This window comes from Nyctereutes procyonoides, unplaced genomic scaffold, assembly GCF_905146905.1.
Source record: "Nyctereutes procyonoides isolate TBG_1078 unplaced genomic scaffold, NYPRO_anot_genome, whole genome shotgun sequence".
NCBI classification, from domain to species: domain Eukaryota; kingdom Metazoa; phylum Chordata; class Mammalia; order Carnivora; family Canidae; genus Nyctereutes; species Nyctereutes procyonoides.
The window spans coordinates 28,388,448-28,407,744 of record NW_026575082.1 but is presented as its reverse complement, the minus strand read 5'-3'; the positions used below and the strand labels follow the sequence as shown (position 1 = coordinate 28,407,744).

Here is a 19,297-nt window from a genome sequence, read left to right as displayed (position 1 = left end):
GTAATAATTTACATTCCCACCAGCAGTGCACAAGGGTTCTCTTTTCTCCATATCATCGTCAACACTTGTTATTTCTTGTCTTTTAGATAACTATTCTAACAAGTATGAGGTGATATCTCATTGTGTTTTTTATTTGCATTTCCCTGATAATTAATAATGTTGAGCATCTTTCCAAATTACTTCTTAATTAGTATTATATCGGTATTTTGGCTCTAAATGAAACAACAGCTTAAAGCAAGAAGAACTAGCCTGAGCTCTGACTTGGTGCTAAATGGTCTGCCCTACACTAGTTTATTGGAGGAAGTTCTCTTCATCCTTTACAGGACGGCTGCCCTGTGTTTGTCAGTCCTGGCGTATAGACAACATTTGTAAAATCTGTCCTATTCTCACTTGTTATGAGAAGTTTCTGAATTGTTATCTCTTAATATATTTAAATAAATATTTAGTCCAATATTCACTTATGAGATATTTACAAAGAAAGATTCACTTTCATTTCTTCATTCAATGTAGTTACAAATTGAAGCAGTTTAAAACTAAGTTAAAAACATTCACTGCCAGGGCGCCTGGGTGGCTCAGTCCATTGAGCTTGAGCGTCTGACTCTTGGTTTTGGCTCAGGTCATGATGGAGAGATCAAGCCCCCTGTTATGCTCTGCACTCAATGGGGACTCTGCTGGAGAGTTTCTTTCCCTCTCCCACCCTCCTCCCCCTGCTCAAGCTCGTGGCTCTCTCTCTCTCTCTCTCTCGCTCTCTCTCTCTCTCTCTCTCCTCCTAAAAATAAATAATTTTTTTAAAATTTGCTAACCTTCAACCTCTTATATACTCTATAATTCTCTCCTAGGAGTCATGGTATATTTCTTTTAGTTTTGCATTACTGGGATATCCTTAGCTCCAGAAACAATATAAGCCACAGACCTTCTGATATCCTTTTGGTTATATAAAGACCAAAAAGGGTAAAGATAAAGGGCTTCTAACAAATTATTCAGGTCTCACTCCTGTAAGAGTTACTGGATAGAGGGACAGGACAGGTGGGGGGGTGGGGAAGCACTACCTGCATGTTTTAGGGAACTGAAGTTTGACAATCCTATGGGAAAATATTCCTATCTAATCTTTTATTTTTTTAAAGATTTTATTTATTCATGAGAGACGGGGGGAGGGGGGCGAACAGACATAGGCAGAGGGAGGAGCAGGCTCCATGCAGGGAGACTGACGTGGGATTCGATCCTGGGTCTCCAGATCACAGACTGGGCTGAAGGCAGCGCTAGACCACTGAGCCACCTGAGCTGCCCCCTGTCTAATCTTTTAAATTCATGTCCACCTAATCTGTTTTCCGTAGGCTTCAGAATCTCTTTTTTAATCCCTATGATATTAATGTAAAGAAATAAATCACCTCAAGTCAAAAGTCTAGAATTAAGGAAAGTAAACAGTACATGAACCAGACTCTTCTGGTTCCCCTCCTGATTAAAATAACAAAACAAAAAAGCAACATGGTCTGTGACTGACATCCCTCTTTTCCAAAGACATCTCTAGCCTTATGTCATCTTGACCGATTAGCAGGAAATAGATGGTGAAGCCATAATGAGACAGATTATATACCCCAAAAATCAAGAAGAAAGGAACATACAGCTAATTTCATTCATTCCTATGATTACAAACCAGTGCTTCTAAGTTATTCTAGCTCAAGTTAATCAGACATACCAGATTTGGGGAGCCAATAGCAGATATCTCCTTGTCCAGGACACGGATCTGTTCTCACTTTTATCCTGGTTTGGGAAGTCTGATCTTCTAACCTGAAGTCCACCAACTTTGAAAGGAAAGCCCAGCCTCCTCCTCAAAAAACTGGACACCGAGCAGATGTTCATGATGTTCATGTTTAACCCTGACACACCTAAGCAATTAGTAGCAGTGATACAGTACAGTCACAAGGAAGGGAAGTTGACAGATGGGGAGTAAGAAGAGGAGTTGAAAATCACTGAGAACATATTATAATTCTGAATTGGAAAGAAAAGGTCATGCTTATAATTTTAAGGTAGAAATTTAGTCAATGTTATTATTCTCGTTTATTGCATATACATTTTACTTACTGCTTTATGTTATAAGTCTGATTTAAGATTTTGCAAATAGCAAACACATTATTGTATCAACAAACACATGAAGTCCTATTCTCGTTTTCTGTCATATTAATTTCACCATGTGGTTAGATTGTTTTTTGCAGTATTTTTATCTTTTATTAGGATCAGAATTATATAAGCTTTTGTAAATAACTTGGGTACCTTTTGCTCTTTTCATGTTCTCTGAAACAACTTACATGAAATAGGAATTATGTATGTCTTGAAAATTTGGTAGAAGCTACCAGCATAACCTGGTCCTGGGGTTTCTTTGGGGCACCTGGCTGTCTCAGTCAGTAAAGCCTAGTGAGTTTTGATCTCCAGGTCGTGACTTTCGGTCTCTACACAGGTTGAGAGTAGAGTTTACTTAATTAAAAAAAATAAAAAATATTAAAGACAGAGGTGGTCTTTGACTACCACTTTAGTTTCTTTATTACTTATTTGAGTTATTTATTTCTTTTTGTAATGATAGTGATGTTTCATATTTTCCTGGGAATTTATTCATTTCATCTCTATTTTCAAATATTTTATTTTATTTTAATTCCAGTACAGTTAACCTACAGTGTTATATTAGTTTCAAGCCTACATTACTCAGTGCTCATCACAAGTGCACTCCTTAATACACATCACCTATTTTACGTATCCCCCACCCACTTCCCTCTGGAAACTACCAGTTTGTTCTCTATAGGTAAGTGTCTGTTTCTTGTTTTCTCTCTCTCTCTCTCTCGCTCACTCATTTGTTTTGTTTCTTACATTGCACAAATGAAGGAAATCATATGGTATTGTGTTTCTCTGACTGACTTATTGCACTTAGCATTAGACTCTGTAGCTCGATCCATGTTATTGCAAATGGCAAGATTTCATTCTTTTTATGGCTGAATAATATTCCATTCCATTTATATGCCACAGCTTCTTTATCCATCCATCTGTAAATGGACATTGGGCTGAGTATTTTACAGTAAACATATGGGTGCATGTATCCTTTGAATTAGTGTTTTTCTGTTTTGAGGATAGATACCAGTAGTGTGGTTACTGCATTGTATGATAGTTCTATCTTTAATTTTTTTAAGGACGTTCCATACTAGTTTCCAGAGTGTCTCTACCAGTTTGCATTCCACCAACAGTGCAAGAGGGTTCCTTTGTCTCCACATCCTTGCCAATACTTACTGTTTCTTGTGTGTTTGATTTTAGCCATTCAGCAGGTGTGAGGTGATATCTCCTTCTGGTTTTCTTTTGCATTTCTCTGATGATAATGAAGTTGAGCATCTTTTCAAGTGTCTGTTGGCCATCTGTATGTTTTCTTTGGAGATGTGTCTGTTTCTGTCTTCAGCCCATGTCTCATTTGGATTATATGTTTTTTGGATGTTGAGCTGTATAAGTTCTTTATATATTTCAGATACTAATTCTTTATCTGATAATATCACTTACAAATGTCTTCTCCCATTCCATAGGTCGCCTTTAGTTTTGTTGATTGTTTCCTTCACTGTAGTTATCAAAACAGTATGGTACTGGCAAAAAAAAAAAAATAGACACGTAGATTAACAGAACAGAATAGAAAACCCAGAAATAAACCCACGATTATATGGTCAGTTAATCTTCAACAAAGCAGGAAAGACTATCCAATGGGAAAAAGACAGTGTCTTCAACAAATGATGTTGGGAAAACTGGTCAGCTATATGCAAAAGAATGAAACTGGACCACTTTCTTATATTGTATACAAAACAACTTCAAAATTGGATTAAAGACCTAAACAATGAGATCTGAAACCATAAAAATCCTAGAAGAGAACTCAGGCAGTAATCTCTCTAGCATTGGCCATAGCATTTTTCTAGGCATGTCTCCTGAGGCAAGGAAAACAAAAGCAAAAATAGACTATTGGGACTACACTAAAATAAAAAGTTTCTGCACAGCAAGGGAAGCAATCAACAAAACTATTTTCACATATTTTAATATACAGTTTTTCATAATACCCATTCTTACTTTTTTATCTCTGTTGTGTATACTTATTTACCCCTTTACATTATGTATTTTGTTTGTTTACACATTCTTTTGTCTTTTTTCAGTGTTGTCAGAAGTCTGCTTATTAATTTTTTCCAATAATCAGCTTTTGGCTCTGTTTTTCTTGTTATTAGTGTAGTTGTTGTTGATATTGTTCTCTGTATTTCCTGCTTTTATATTTCATTCCTTCTTGTTTCTTTAGGCTTGCTTTGTGGTTCTTTTCCAACTTCTTTAAGTGAATGCTTAATTCATTTAATTTTAATCTTTTTTTTATTTTTTGATAAATGTATTTGAGCTATAGACTTTCTTCTGACTCCTGTCTTAATACCCATTCTTCCTTTATTTCCTAAGGTTACTAAGGATTGGATTTTCCCTTCTTGTTCAAAGAAACCCTTTCCACTTTGACTCCTCCATGACTTTGTTTTAGTCCTTGTCCTAGAGTTGGAGTTTAGGATGCAAAGAACAGAAACCCATTCGTGTTAAAAGAAAAGAGGAGTTAATATAAGGACATCAATGAACCATAACTTGAAAGTATCAGATTCAGAAAACCTCTGAATCTCCTTTAGAGGGTCATGGTCTTTCAGGGAGACTCTGCCTTTCTCCGCACATCTTTGTCCTCTGTTTCTCTAAGAGCTAGCTTCTTCATGCTCTACCTTATCAATGCTTCAGTTAGCCACTCATGGTTTTTATTTTTTCTAAATTTAGCTTTAACATGAGTCATTACTGCTACACATCCTTTTTGTAAAATTTCTCAGTATGGTTGACATACAATGTTACATTAATTTCAGGTGTATAGCTTAGTGATTTGATGAGTTTATACATTCTGCTATACTTACAAGTATAGCTGTCTTCTCTGCATTACATTGCTATTACAATATCATTGACTGTAACCCTACGCTGTGCTTCTTATCCTTGTGACTTACTCTTCCACAGCTAAAGGACTGTATCTCCCTCTCCTCTTAACCCTTTTTGCCCAATCTCCTCGCCTCTGGCAGCCATTGATTTGTTCTCTGTATTTATATGTCTAATTCTACTTTTTGTTTGATTATTATTTTTTTAGATTCCACTTATGAGTGGAATCATATGGTATTTGTCTTTCTTGGACTCATTTTTCTTTTTTTTTTAAGATTTTATGTATTTATTCATGAGAGACACACAGAAAGAGAGAGAGAGGGCAGAGACACAGGCAGAGGGAGAAGCAGGCATGATGTGGAATTCGATCCTGGGAGCCTGGTGTGGGACTCGATCCCGGAACTCCAGGATCACGCATTGGGCCAAAGGCAGGCACTAAACCGTTGAGCCACCCAGGGATCCCGACTCATTTTTCTTACCATAATACCCTCTAGGTCCATCCATGTCTCAAATGGCACAATCTTATTCTTTTTATGGCTATGTAATATTCTTTGGGTGTGTGCACATGTGTGTATGTCATGTTTCCCCTATTCGTCTACTGATAGATACATAGATTGCTTCCATATCTTGGCTATTGTAAATAATGCTGCAGTAAACATAGGGGTGCATGTATCTTTTCAAATTAGTGTTCATTTTCTTTGGATAAATACCCAGTAGTGGAATTTTGATATCATATGGTATTTCTCTTTTTTTTTAATGTTTTGAGGAAACTTCATACTGTTTTCCACATCGTGGAAAACAATTGGCTGTACCAATATACATCCCCATCAACATTGCACAAAGGGTTCTTTTTTCTTCACATCCTCACCAACACTTGCTATTTCTTGTCATTTTGATTTAGTCATTCTAATAGATTTAAGATGGTATCTCATTGTGGCTTTGATTTGCATTTCCCTGATGTTTAGTGATGTTGAACATCTTTTCCTATGTCTGTTAACCATCTATAGATCTTCTTTGGAAAAATGTCTGTTGAGGTCCTCTGACCATTTTTTAATTGGATTGTTTGAGGTTTTTGTGTGTTGAGTACACTATCCTTTTCTTTTTATTTCACCACCCTTACATCTGACTTTATACTGCTAATCAGTCAATTATTTACATATTTCTTAGTTCATAATCCTAACAGAGAATCCAATTAGCTCAACTCACATTTTCATAATAGATAACTAACTTATGTGCCTACTATCAGTCAATTACCTGTACTGAGAGGTGAGAAACTATACCATGTTACCTGTGCTCTGAGGAGCAAGGCCTGTGGGCAGGACATTTTTCCTCAAGAATGCATTGGTAGGACAGGCTCCAGCCATCTCTAATAGTCCTCTCATTCTAATATATTCAGTTTTACTCCATTAGTTTCTTCTCCTCATACTTTAATTTTATTGACTTTCCCACTCCAAAAAAAAATCCTTTTAATCCTGTTTCCTTCTAGCTACCAACTCATTCTCCTTTTCACCTTATCCATTGTACTCAAGAGGTTATTATTTGCTGTAGTCATATTCTTTTCTCTCATTAACTTCTCATCCTATTGAAATTGGGCTTCCTTTCTTATCATATTCCTGGAACCACTCTAGCCATGGGCAATAGTAATCTAATTGTCATATCCAGTGGAAAATTTTCAGTCTATACTTCACTGCCTTTTCTTCAACATTTGACGTTCATGGCAATTTTCTTTTATAAATATTCTGTTTTCTTGGTTTCTGTGAACCTACACTTCCTTGGTGCTGCTTATAACCTTTTGACTGTTCTTGCTCTTTTTCTTTTTGTGGGCTTTTTCTATGCCCCTTTCTTAAAATGTTTATATTCTCCTGATTTCTTATGTACTTACTACTTTTTTTACTCTGTGTTCTCTTCACTTTTATGTTTCAACTACCACATATAAAGTATTGTTTCTAAAACTATTTCCAACCTAATTCCCCATAGAACTTCAGATCCATATATCTCTGGATCATCTTTGAGCATCTCAGAGTCAACACATTTCAAAGTCAACATATCCTAAACTGAATTTGTCATCCCCACTCATAAATTTGTTCTCTTGTATTTTTTTTGTTTTATTTATTACTATAGATGTTTTATCATTCAGGGAAACTAAAAGTGTGAAAGTATGCATAGCCCAGGGTTAGAAAACATGACACACATGCTACCATTCCTCCATCTCATGCTTATTACGGACATAGGACTCCTGAACACACATGCCAACAGTGCCTCATCCTGTTATGATAATAGGCATATGACTTTCATGCTTATGTGTCCTAATGAGATTGGATGATACTGCAGAATCCTTTTCTACATGGTGTTTCAAGCAACTACTGTCAATCAGTTAGGATTGGTACCTGCTTATTCTCTACCCTGTTCTTTGTGCCTTTTACTGCAAGACTACTTCTAGAGATTTGTTGTCCTCTGTCTTCTGACTGGGTTTGCTCAGAGACATTCACAGAAGATTAGAAAGTGGGTCAAGAGTGATGTTGGGATATTTATTCTTACAGGGATTGCCACAGTTTGGCTGCATTTCTTTACTGAAAGACACAACTCCTGTCAACAACCTCTTCACTTCCAGAAACTGGTTTCTGTCTTAGGGTAATAATAGGTCTCTTGTTGCTAGCGCTGGGTTCATACAGTATTCCTTGTCAGTTCCCCTAATTCTTTCCCCCATCTTTGTAGGTAAAGTTTTCCACAGATTACCCAATTTGAGTGTACTGTTTTCTTTTCTGCCCTGACTGATACAGCGTGTGAATTAAAACCTATTTGCCATCCCTTCCTACGTTCCTCACTATCAGGCCCCACACATCCATATATTTACTAAGACTTGCTTATTTCAGATCCCAAATATTACTCAATTGTATCCCTTCTCTCTACTCTTACTCTCAGAATTCTACTTCAGGCTCTTAATGTCCCTCTGTGAAATAAATATGTGAAATGGAAAAGGATTTATATTGAAGCAAACAATTTAGCAAAGGCTGCCAATCCCTGGCAAGCTGATTACATGGCCTACTTGATTATATTTGGCTTTATTATTCTCTGGTTAATTCATGAATGTCTATCCTGTGGCCCCTGTTCTGTCTTCTAATCCTTATATTTTAAAAGATTACTGATTTTATGGAATCATAATATAATTATAAAATAAAGGTAGAACTGGTTCTAGTTAAAGTAAGGCTAGCACTTAAGACACAACAGGAAAAAAAAAGACACAACAGGAATATGACTTTACAGTCTACCAATGATTAATAAGTATTTGTCTTTTCCTATTTATTTTCTTTTTTTTTTTCTTTTTAAAGATTTTATTTATTTATTCATAGAGACAGAGAGAGAGGCAGAGACACAGGCCAAGGGAGAAGCAGGCTCCATGGAGGGAGCCCTACGTGGGACTCGATCCAGGGTCTCCAGGATCACGCCCTTGGGCTACAGGTGGCGCTAAACCGCTGCGCCACCGGGGCTGCCCTCCTATTTATTTTCTATCATTGTTTTCATAGCTCTTGTTTCACAAAGATTTATTTATTCTCATTTTTTTCTATGAATTAAGGAAATTTGATGAATGAAATATGAAAATGCTTCCAGTTTATCAGAAGAATTTCACATTCTGATTTAGGGTAAATATTACTCTCTGATAAGTATGATCTTATTAACCCTTTAACCAACTTCATTGTACAGAAAGAGTGAACTTGCAGTCAGCCAAAAAAAAAATTTTTTTATATTATATACTATAAATTATATTACCTCTATCTTCCATTTAATCTTATTTTGTAAAGTTTCTTTTTTTTTTTTTTTTTTTTTTTTTTTCAAAATCCCTTTAAGAATTCCTAATTCTGGGGCAGCCCAGGTGGCTCGGTGGTTTAGCGCCGCCTTCAGCCCAGGGCGTGATCCTGGAGACCCAGGATCAAGTCCGATGTCAGGCTCCTGCATGGAGCCTGCTTCTCCCTCTGTCTGTGCCTCTGCCTCTTTCTCTCTCTGTGTCTCTCATGATTAAATAAATAAAATCTTAAAAAAAAATCCTAATTCTGTTCTATAGTCATCAACCATTCTTTCAGTGCAGTTTATCTTTAATGGACAATGTTTACTTGGTAGAACTGCAGAGAAAGCCTTTTGATCTGCCAATAGAGAATTCCAATAAGAGACTGAATTTAGAGATTGAGTCATAAACCTGTAAATAATCATTCAGTGAACAACGAACATATACACCTTTTGAAATATCTCTTATTTTACCATCTGGTACACAAGATTTCTAGTGATTTTGCCAAATACCTTCTTGAAATCAAAGGTACTAGGTCCAGAGTAGAGCATTTTTTTATATCTGCTAAGCAAGCAATCCTTTCAGAAAGTGATTAAGGTTAGTCTGACATAACTTGTTCCTGGTGAAACTAAACTAGCTCAATTATTGCTCTCTTCCTTCCTAAGTACACGTAAACCTACCTGTTCATTAATTCCTTCTAAAAATCTTACAAGGCTAAAAGGCATGATTTAAAGCCTGACTAGCTTATATTTTGAGGTCTCCATATTATTTTCCTTTTTAAAAAATTAGAAACTGTTTCATTATCTAGTCGTCTAGCATCTCTTCTAGCCTCTATAGTTCTTCAAAATTACCATTATCAAATCAGTCATTTTATCTCCAGATTTCTCTCATTCATTTTTTTTCAGGCAGTTATATACGTCAAGATACAAATAAAAGATCTGTTAAAGCAGGTAAGAAATCTGTTGTTACTTTTTCACCTGTCCAAGATTGTGACTTATTCTTTAATTTTTTTAATCTTGCAATAATTTTAGATTGTAGAAGAGTTGCAAAAATAGTACAGAGCATTCCATATAGCCTTTACCTATCCTTCCGTAATGTTAACACCCTGCATAATTATCATCCAATTATCAAGACTAAGAAATTAATACTATTAAAATATTATTAATCAAACCACAGATTTATCCAGATTTCACTTTTTCCATTTATGTACTTTTCCTCCCCAAGATGCAGTCCAGGATCCCACATTACATTTTAGTTGTCATGTCTCTTTACTCTCCTCCTATCTATAAGAGTTCCTTAGCCTCTCCTTGAGGATTTTCAACACCTTGACTATATTTATTTTTGATGGTTTTAATAAGATATAGTTGACATACAATAACATGTATTTAAGGAATACAACGTGATGTATTAACTAACATACATGAAGCCATCACTACAATCAAGATAATGAACATATCCATAACAACCGAAAGTTTCTTTATATTCATATTTTTAAAGATTTATTTATTTTGAGAGAAAGAGCACGAGCCCATGAGCCCATGAATGGAGGGAGGGGCAGAGGGAGAGGAGAGAGAGAATCTCAAGCAGACTCCCTGCTGAGTACAGAGCCATCATTGGGGCTTAAGATCATGACCTGAGCAGGAATCAAGAGTCTGACACTTAACGTACTAAGCTACCCAGGTATCCCTCCTTATATATATTTCTAATCCGTACCTCCCTTTTCTTCCTACTCTCCTTGAAGTCCCCGGGCAACCACTAAACTGCTGTCACAGTAGATTAGTTTACACTTTATAGAACTTAATGTAAATGGAAAATACAGTATACATTCTCTTTTCATTTGGCCTCTTTCAGTCAAGATAATCATTTTAAGACTTATTCTTGTTTCATAAATCAATAATAATAATAATAATAATTCATTTTTTATCCTGAGTTTCATTTCACTTACACATGTATCAAAATTATTTTACCTATCTGTCCGCCTGTGATGGATATTTGGATTGTTTTTAGTTTTGCCTATCACAAATGCCCCTTTTAGCATTCTTGTATTAGTGTTAACAGAATTTACCTTTGTCCACAATTTTATTTTTGATCTATTGTGTCATTATATTTAACTTGTGATTTTTATGGGCAGCATATATTTGGGCTTTGCATTTTTATTTATTGTTCATTTGTTTGCTTGTTTATTACCATTCACAGTATTTTATTGTATTTTATTTTATTTGGACATTTATCCAAATCTGTTTTTTACTTATTTTAGTTGATATACAATGTTACATTAGTTTCAGGTGTATGACTTAGTAATTTAACAACTCTGTACCTTATGCTTTGCTAACACAAATGTAGCTATTAGAGTAGCATTAACTGTATTCCTCATGCTGTGCCTTTAATCCTCCTGATTTATTCATTCCATAACTAAAAGCCTGTACTTCTCCCTCCCCTTCACCTCATTTGCCCACCCTTCTCCCCTAGTAACTACCAGTTTGTTCTATTTATAAGTGTGTTTCTGCTTCTATTGTGTGTTCATTTGTTTGTTTTTTAGATTCAACATATAAGTGAATCATATGGTGTGTGTGTGTGTCTGTGTATATATATATATACATATATATATACACACATGCCCCTCCCCATTCTTGCCTCCTTTGTTGTAGATTAATTCACCATATAAGCAGGAGTTTATGGGGTACCTGGGTAGCTCAGTTGGTTAAGTGTCTGACTCTTGGTTTTGAATCCAGTCAGGATCTCATCCTTTGTGAGACTGAGCCCAACATTGAGCTCCACACTCAGTGGGGAGTCTCCTTGAAAATTCTCTCCCTCTGCCCCTCCCACCACTCACATATGCATTCTCTCTCTCTCTCTCTCTCTCTCTCTCTCTCTCTCTGTCTCTCTCTCAAATAAATAAATAAATAAATCCTTTAAAAAAATGAGTTTATCTCTGTTCTCTATTTTGTTCCACAATCCATGTGTTTTGGATATTACAGCTTTACAGTATATCTTAAGATCTGGGATTGTGATATCTCCTGCTTGTTCTTTTACAAGATTGCTTTGGTTATTCAGGGTCTTTTGTTATTCCATATAAGCTTAATACTATTTGTTCTAGTTCTGTGAAAAATAGGCTATTGATATTTTGATAGGGATTGCGTTTAATTTGAGATTGCTTTGAATAGAATGGACATTTTAACAATTCTAATTCTTCCACTCATGAGCATGGAATATCTTTCCATATATTTGTGTCGTCTTCAACTTCATTAATGAACGTTTTATAGTTTTCACAATACAGGTCTTAAAGCTTTCAGAGTAGAGGTTACTTTCTTGGTTAAGTTTATTCCTAGGTATTTTATTGTTTTTATTTTATTCCAATTATAAATGGAATTTTTTTCTTAATTATTTATATCTGGTACTTTGTTACTAGTGCGTAGAAATGCAACCAGTTTTTGTATATTAATTTTGTATTCTGCAATTTTACTGGTTCATTTATTACTTCTAATAGTTTTTGATGGAGTCTTTAGGGTTTTCTATGTATAGTACTGTGTCATCTGGAAATAGTGACAATTTTACTTCTTTCTCATAAGTTTGGATGCCTTTTATTTCTTTTTACTGTCTAATTGCAGACATAGAATCTGATAACCTCTGCCTTTTAATTTGGTGTTCAGACATTTGTATTTTTATGGTTATTGTTAAGTTTAAATCTATCATTTTGCTATTTGCCCCATGTTTCCTATTTTATATTTGTCCTATCTGTTCTTTGTTCTTGTTCCTCTCTCTTCCTTTTTTTGGATTGAGTACTTTTTATGATTCCCTTTTTTATCACCTTTAATGGCTCTTTATAGATACAACTTTTCATTTTGCTATTTATTGGTTGTTTAAGATATGTAGTATACCCGTGTAACTCTCACCATCTACCTTCAAGTGATATTATATTATTTCACTTGTAGTATTAGAACCTTATGATTAGTGTACTTCCATTTCTCCTCTTTTGGATTTTTTTATTTTAAATTTTTAAATTGTCAATTATTAGGGCACCTGTGTGGCAGAGTTGGTTCAGCATCTGCCTTTGGCTTAAGTCAGGATCCCAGGATGCTGGGATTGAGCCCCACATCCAGCTCCCCACTTGACCGGGAATCTGCTTCTCTTTTCTCTCTCTGCCCTTCCTCCCTGCTAGTGTCACTGTCTCTCAAATAAATAAATAATCTTAAAAATATAAAAAATAGATTGTCAAATATATTTTTTAATTTAAATATAAGAAAGAAAGAAAGAAAGAAAGAAAGAAAGAAAGAAAGAAAGAAAGAAAGAAAGAAAGAAAGAAAGAAAGAAAGAAAGAAAATATAAGAAATGTATGTTTCAGGGTGCCTGGGTGACTCAGTCAGTTGAGCGTCTGACTCTTGATCTCAGAGTTGTGAATTCAAACCCCACCTTGGGCTCCACACTGGGCTTGGAAATTATTTAAGTAAAAAAAAGAGAGAGAGAGAGATGTATGTTTTGTCTTATGATTACTATTTCTAGTGGTCTTCATTACTTTTCTAAGATCTTTGTTTCAATCTGGTATTATTTTGCTTCTTCCTTAAGGGCCTTCTTTACCATACTTGTATTGGTGATCTGCTAGTGATAAGTTCTTTCAGCTTTTGTATATCTGAAAGTTTTTATATTACTTTCATTTTCGAAAGATATTTTTGCTGTATATAAAATTCTAGGTTGACAGAGTTGAGGGGATTGTTTAGTACTTTATTTTTTTACTTATTTTTTTTTTATTGGAGTTCAATTTGCCAACAGATTTTTTTAGTACTTTAAAGGTGAGAGTCCACAGTCTTCTCACATCCATTGTTTTCACTGAAGAATCTACTGTCATCCTTATTTTTGTCTTATGTACATATTTTCCCCCCTCAGGCTGTTTTTAAGACTTCTCTGTCTCCAATTTTGAACAATTTGATTATGATGTACCTTAGTATATAGTTTTCTTTATGCTTTTTGTGCTTGGGATTTGTTTTGCTTTTTAAATCTCTGAGTTTAGGGCACCCCTGGTGGCACAGCGGTTTAGCGCTGCCTGCAGCCTAGGGTGTGATCCTGGAGTCCCAGGATCCAGTCCCACATCAGGCTCCCTACATGGAGCCTGCTTCTCCCTCTGCCTGTGTCTCTGCCTCTTTCTCTCTCTCTCTCTCTCTCTCTCTCTCTCTCTCTGTGTGTGTGTGTGTGTCTCTCATGAATAAATAAATAAAACCTTAAAAATAAATAAATCTCTGAGTTTATAGTTTTTTATCAAATCAGGGAAGATTTCAACCCTTATTTCTTTAAATATTTTTTTTGTCCCCCACCCTCTTCCCTCCTTTTGGAGTTTCACTTACACATATAGTAAGCCGTTTGAATTGCCTCACATATCACTGATACTTTTTTTTTTCAGTCTTTTTTCTTTGATTTTGGATAGTTTCTAATATTATGTCTTTAAGTTTATACTATCTTCTGCAATGTCTGCAATGTTAGTCCCATCCAGTGTATTTTTCATCTCATAAATGATCATTTTCATCTCTGGAATTTCAGTTTTGGTCTTTTTTTTTTTTTTTTTTTACTATCTTGCATATCTCTTTCTATTTTTGAACATATGGAATACAATTATTATAACTGTGTTAATGTTCTTACCTGTTAATTCTAAAATCTGTCAGTCTGGATTACTTTTAATTGATTGATATTTTATTTATTTATTTTTAATTTTTTTTATAAAATCTTTTTTTTATTTTTTATTTTTTTTATTTTTTTTATTTTTTTTTAATTTATTTATGATAGTCACACAGAGAGAGAGAGAGAGAGAGGCAGAGACACAGGCAGAGGGAGAAGCAGGCTCCATGCACCGGGAGCCCGACGTGGGATTCGATCCCGGGTCTCCAGGATCACCCCCTGGGCCAAAGGCAGGCGCCAAACCACTGCACCACCCAGGGATCCCAATTTTTAAATTTTTATTTATTTTTTCATGAGAGACACAGAAGGAGAGAGGCAGAGACACAAGCAGGCTCTCCCCTGCAGGGATCCTGATGTGGGACCAGATCCCAGGATTACACCCTGAGCCAAAGGCAGGCGCCCAACTGCTGAGCCACCCAGGCATCCCAGTTCATTGTTATTTTTAATTGAAATGTTTGCTAATTGTAGATTCATATGCAATTGTGAAGAGTAATAAAGAGAAATTTCCTGTGCTCTTTACCCACGTTTCCCTGATGGTAATACCTTGTAAAACTAGTAAAATATCATAGCCAGAATGTGGTGATACAAAGCACTGATCTTGTTCAGATTTCCCCAATTTTACTTATATTCATTTGTATGCCTGAGTTTTCAGATCTGTGCAATTCTATTCCATGTTGAGTTTCTTTCATCCACCACCACAGTCAAGGTACAGTTCCATCCTCACAAGAATCCATCGTCTTGTCCTTTTATAACTATACTCACTTCTTTTTTTAAAGATATTATTTATTTATTCATGAGAGAAACAGAGAGAGGTAGAGACAGGCAGAGGGAGAAGCTGGCTTCCCACGTGGAGGACTTGATCCCAGGACCTCAGGATCACAACCTGAGCCAAAGGCAGATGCTCAACCACTTGAGCCACCCAGGTGTCCCTGACCATACTCACTTCTATCATTTAAAAAATGCTAAATAAGTGGTCTCCTATAGTATATATAACCTTTGGGGACTGGCTTTTTCACATAATATAATTCCCTAGAAGTTCATCTAAGACTGACTGATTTTTTACCTCACTGTGTGGGGGTTGTTTCAAGCAAGAGGGCAAATCTCACCCCTGTTAGTCCATCTTGACTGAAGCCAAAGACCTCTATGATTTATTCTTAATCAGATATATTTTTTCATTTTGACACGAGATTTATTTTTTTATCAAGAAAAAAGAAAATAGGGATCCCTGGGTGGCGCAGCGGTTTGGCGCCTGCCTTTGGCCCAGGGCGCGATCCTGGAGACCCGGGATCGAATCCCACATCGGGCTCCCGGTGCATGGAGCCTGCTTCTCCCTCTTCCTTTGTCTCTGCCTCTCTCTCTTTCTCTCTCTGTGACTATCATAAATAAATAAAAATTTAAAAAAAAAAAAGAAAAGAAAAAAGAAAATTAAATTAAAATTTAATTTTCTTTTAATTTCAATTTTTTTAATTTTTTAATTTTTATTTATTTATGATAGTCACAGAGAGAGAGAGAGAGAGAGAGAGAGAGAGAGAGGGGCAGAGACACAGGCAGAGGGAGAAGCAGGCTCCATGCACCGGGAGCCCGACGTGGGATTTGATCCCGGGTCTCCAGGATCGCGTCCTGGGCCAAAGGCAGGTGCCAAACCGCTGCGCCACCCAGGGATCCCTAATTTCATTTTATTATTACAGTTGTTTACCCAAGTATCCCTTAATCTTCCTATTCCAATCATAACTTTAAAAGTACCTTTTATATCTCTAGGATTTTTCTAAACTTCACTTTATTCTGGATTTGATAAACTTTTTTGACAATTTTCTCAGATGCCTTTTCATTTCTCCTTCCCTTGTTTCTACCTTTCTTCCTTCTTTCCAATCAAAAAATATTTATCAAAAGCCTATAATGTGCCAGATGCTATGATGAGCACTGAGGATAATGCCATGAAAATGATAGACAAAGTCCTTGCTCTCTTGCTGAGATTCTAGTGATGAGAGAAAGGCAATAAACATATAAGCTGTAATTTTATTTAAGTTAGGAATATATGCTGTGAAGAAAATAAACAAGATGACATTTTGAGATGCTTTTGGAGCTCAAATATTAGAAGGGTTTTAGAACAAAGAACAGCAACTGCAAAAGCCCAAAGTCAAGAATAAATTTGACATATTCTGGGAACAGAAAAAAAGACATGAATGGAGAGAAACACTTATAAACTATGCTCAGGGAAAGACACTCACAAAATGGGTGTTCAGAGGTCAAATCACACAAGGTCTTGAAGGCTGAATTGGGTTTATGTGCCTTTCCTTTTGCCTTTTTATATACAGCTTCTCTATAGCTCAGCAACATAGAAAACTCCCTGTACAACTCCTTGAGCTTCTACAGATTTCTCTCTGGTTTCTTTATCTTTGGGCTTAGGCTGTTTGTATGGTTATGGTCAGAATGTTCTTTTTTTTTTTTTTTAATAACTTCAAAACCTTTTTTGCCTTCCTTGTAATAGATGCTTACAATGCACTTTTACCTCTTTGAATACTTTGAACTATGCTTTCCAAAGTCTAAAGTACCTGTGTAACCACTCCCAATGTGCACTTCCTAGGCTATTACAATCCCCAAGATAATATGACCCACTTCTCCAATTATTCCAATTGTGCCTATTATTATTCAGTTAAATAGAACGAAGTCGTTTTAAGAGACCGTTGAGAACAGGCATCCAAAATTTTGTCAGCTTTTATCACAAAGACTTTAGCAGATTGCTTCTCCCAGTCCATTCTTAGTACAGCTGAAAAGAAGTACCTTCCTAAAGTGCAGTTAGGGTCTTGTCACTCCTCTGCTTAAACTCCTCAGTTGTTTTCCCATTGCAATTAAAATAAAATAAAATTCAAAATATGACTATAAATAAGATGGCCCTACATGGTTCCTTCCTTGCTTGCTTCTCCAACTTCATCTCATGCTACCCCTCTTCCCTTCCCTCAATACATTCTAGCAACATCAATCTTAAACTTCAGTTCTGTAACACACCCAACTCATGCTCAGCGCTGGAGTTTTGCACATGCTTTTCCCTTTGCCTAGAATACTCCCCACCAACCCACCCTCCATTCTTATGGTCAGTTTCTTTCTCATCCTTCACGCCTCTCAAATTTCACCTCCTCAAAGAGGACTTCCCTGGTCTCGAAGGAGATCTCTCCCCACCACCCTACATCCTTGTTTTCTCTTTGGCCCTTGTTTATTTCTTTGATAGCACTTAACATGACCTGCAGTTATTTAAGTATTTGCTTATAGGTTTTTGTTCTGTCACCAACACTCAGTGTAAGCCTCCCAAATGCAATGTCCCCAGTCCCTAGAACTGTGTCTGATCTATAGAAGGCCCTCATGAAGGATTTAAATTATTTCATTTGAGTTGATACCTGATTGAGTTTTTGAATTAGTGAATGAGTGAATAAACATATAAGAAAGCAAATCATAAAATTTAGAATAAAATTCACTTTTTAACAAAGATTTTCTTTAAACCAAAGTATTAAAAAGTCCAATGAGGGGGACGCCTGGGTGGCTCAGTGATTCAGCGTCTGCCTTGGGTTCAGGTCATGATCTTGGGGTTCTGGGGTCAAGTTCCACATCAGGCTCCCCATAGGGAGCCTGCTTTTCCCTCTGCCTCCGTCTTTGCCTCTCTCTCTCGGTGTCTCTCACAAATAAATAAATAAAATCTTTAAAAAATAAAAATTAAAAAATGTAAAGTCCAATGAGGGGAAAAAAAGATACTGGTACTGTAAAAACTCTCATTATCCAAATTACTAATTCACTGTGACCTAGTTACCCTTGTTCATCTATTGATGAACAATGAAAAAGAGTAACATCAACATCATCTCACAACCTGCATTTTTGTTAAATATAATTTCATTTTTAATTGTTTATAGCCTTTTATATTTTGTAAGATTCATGAAAATTTCCAGCGGCTGTCATTTTTTATGTTATATATTAAAATGATTTATATGAATAATATATACAAAGTGGATTGAGGAATTTTCTTTAAAAAATGGAACTTCTCTAGTGGTGAACTTGTTTGACAATGTTTCATATAAACCCATAGTTGAAAATATGAAATAGTATGGAATTTCATTGCTTTATTATTCAGCATTAGTCATATAACACAGGTAAATCATAGCATTTGTATTGCAATATCCTGGCATCTTTTTAGTGATTTTATCTTTTGAAGTGTTCATGATTAAAATATAAAAATTACTACTACAGTTGTCTATTGAACTGTTCATTCTTGAAGCATTAGAATTACCATTGCAGTCATATTTTCAGATTTATTTATTAATTGTTATTATTAATAGGAAATGGCCTGGTAATTTGAAGTTTGCATGAGGGTTTCAGGATTATTTTCTTACAAATTTGACAAACTCCTTCTATTTGTCCCTCTTATTTTTAGTGTAAAAATTCATGGCTGTTTTGTAGTTGCCTGCTATGTTTAATAGATGATTTATGTGTCAACATCTGATTCTAATTTGGGTATCTTTCTGACCAGTATAATGAATCAATAGCTAGTAATACTGCCCAGCTATGTGCTAAATTAATATATGTTCTTAAAGCTTTATAACCTTTTTTTAGATATTTTGTAAGTTGGTAGAGACTGATTTATTAGCTGATGGGTTAATCTGAGTCATTAATTTATTAGCTGATGGGTTAATCTGAGTCATTAGAATCCATCTTGAAAATTACAAAAATAAAATTATTAAAACATATCCTAATTAGAAGTTTAAAAACAAAAAGCTGCAATAAATGGTACCTATGGTTAGAACTAAAAAAAGCTTTATCCTTTGATTCTGCCCCTTTGCCTCTATATTAAATTGCCCTGGAAATTTTTTCCTTAACATTAGATTGATATGCCCAGGAATGAAATTGCTCGCA

The 19,297-nt window shown here is 35.6% G+C and overlaps 1 protein-coding gene across 7 annotated transcripts in view; it reads left to right on the top strand.

The window, feature by feature from the left end:
* Window positions 1-19,297, top strand: part of LOC129514447 (methyl-CpG-binding domain protein 5) — a 433,503-nt gene that overhangs the window by 326,495 nt on the left and 87,711 nt on the right. Inside the window, exon 5 of one of the 7 annotated variants that reach the window (XM_055333022.1) lies at window positions 9,643-9,687. The exons of the other annotated variants lie outside the window; for them this stretch is intronic. The gene's annotated coding sequence lies outside the window, so the exon portion shown is untranslated. The remainder of the gene's footprint in view (window positions 1-9,642; window positions 9,688-19,297) is intronic. 7 annotated transcript variants of the gene reach the window in all.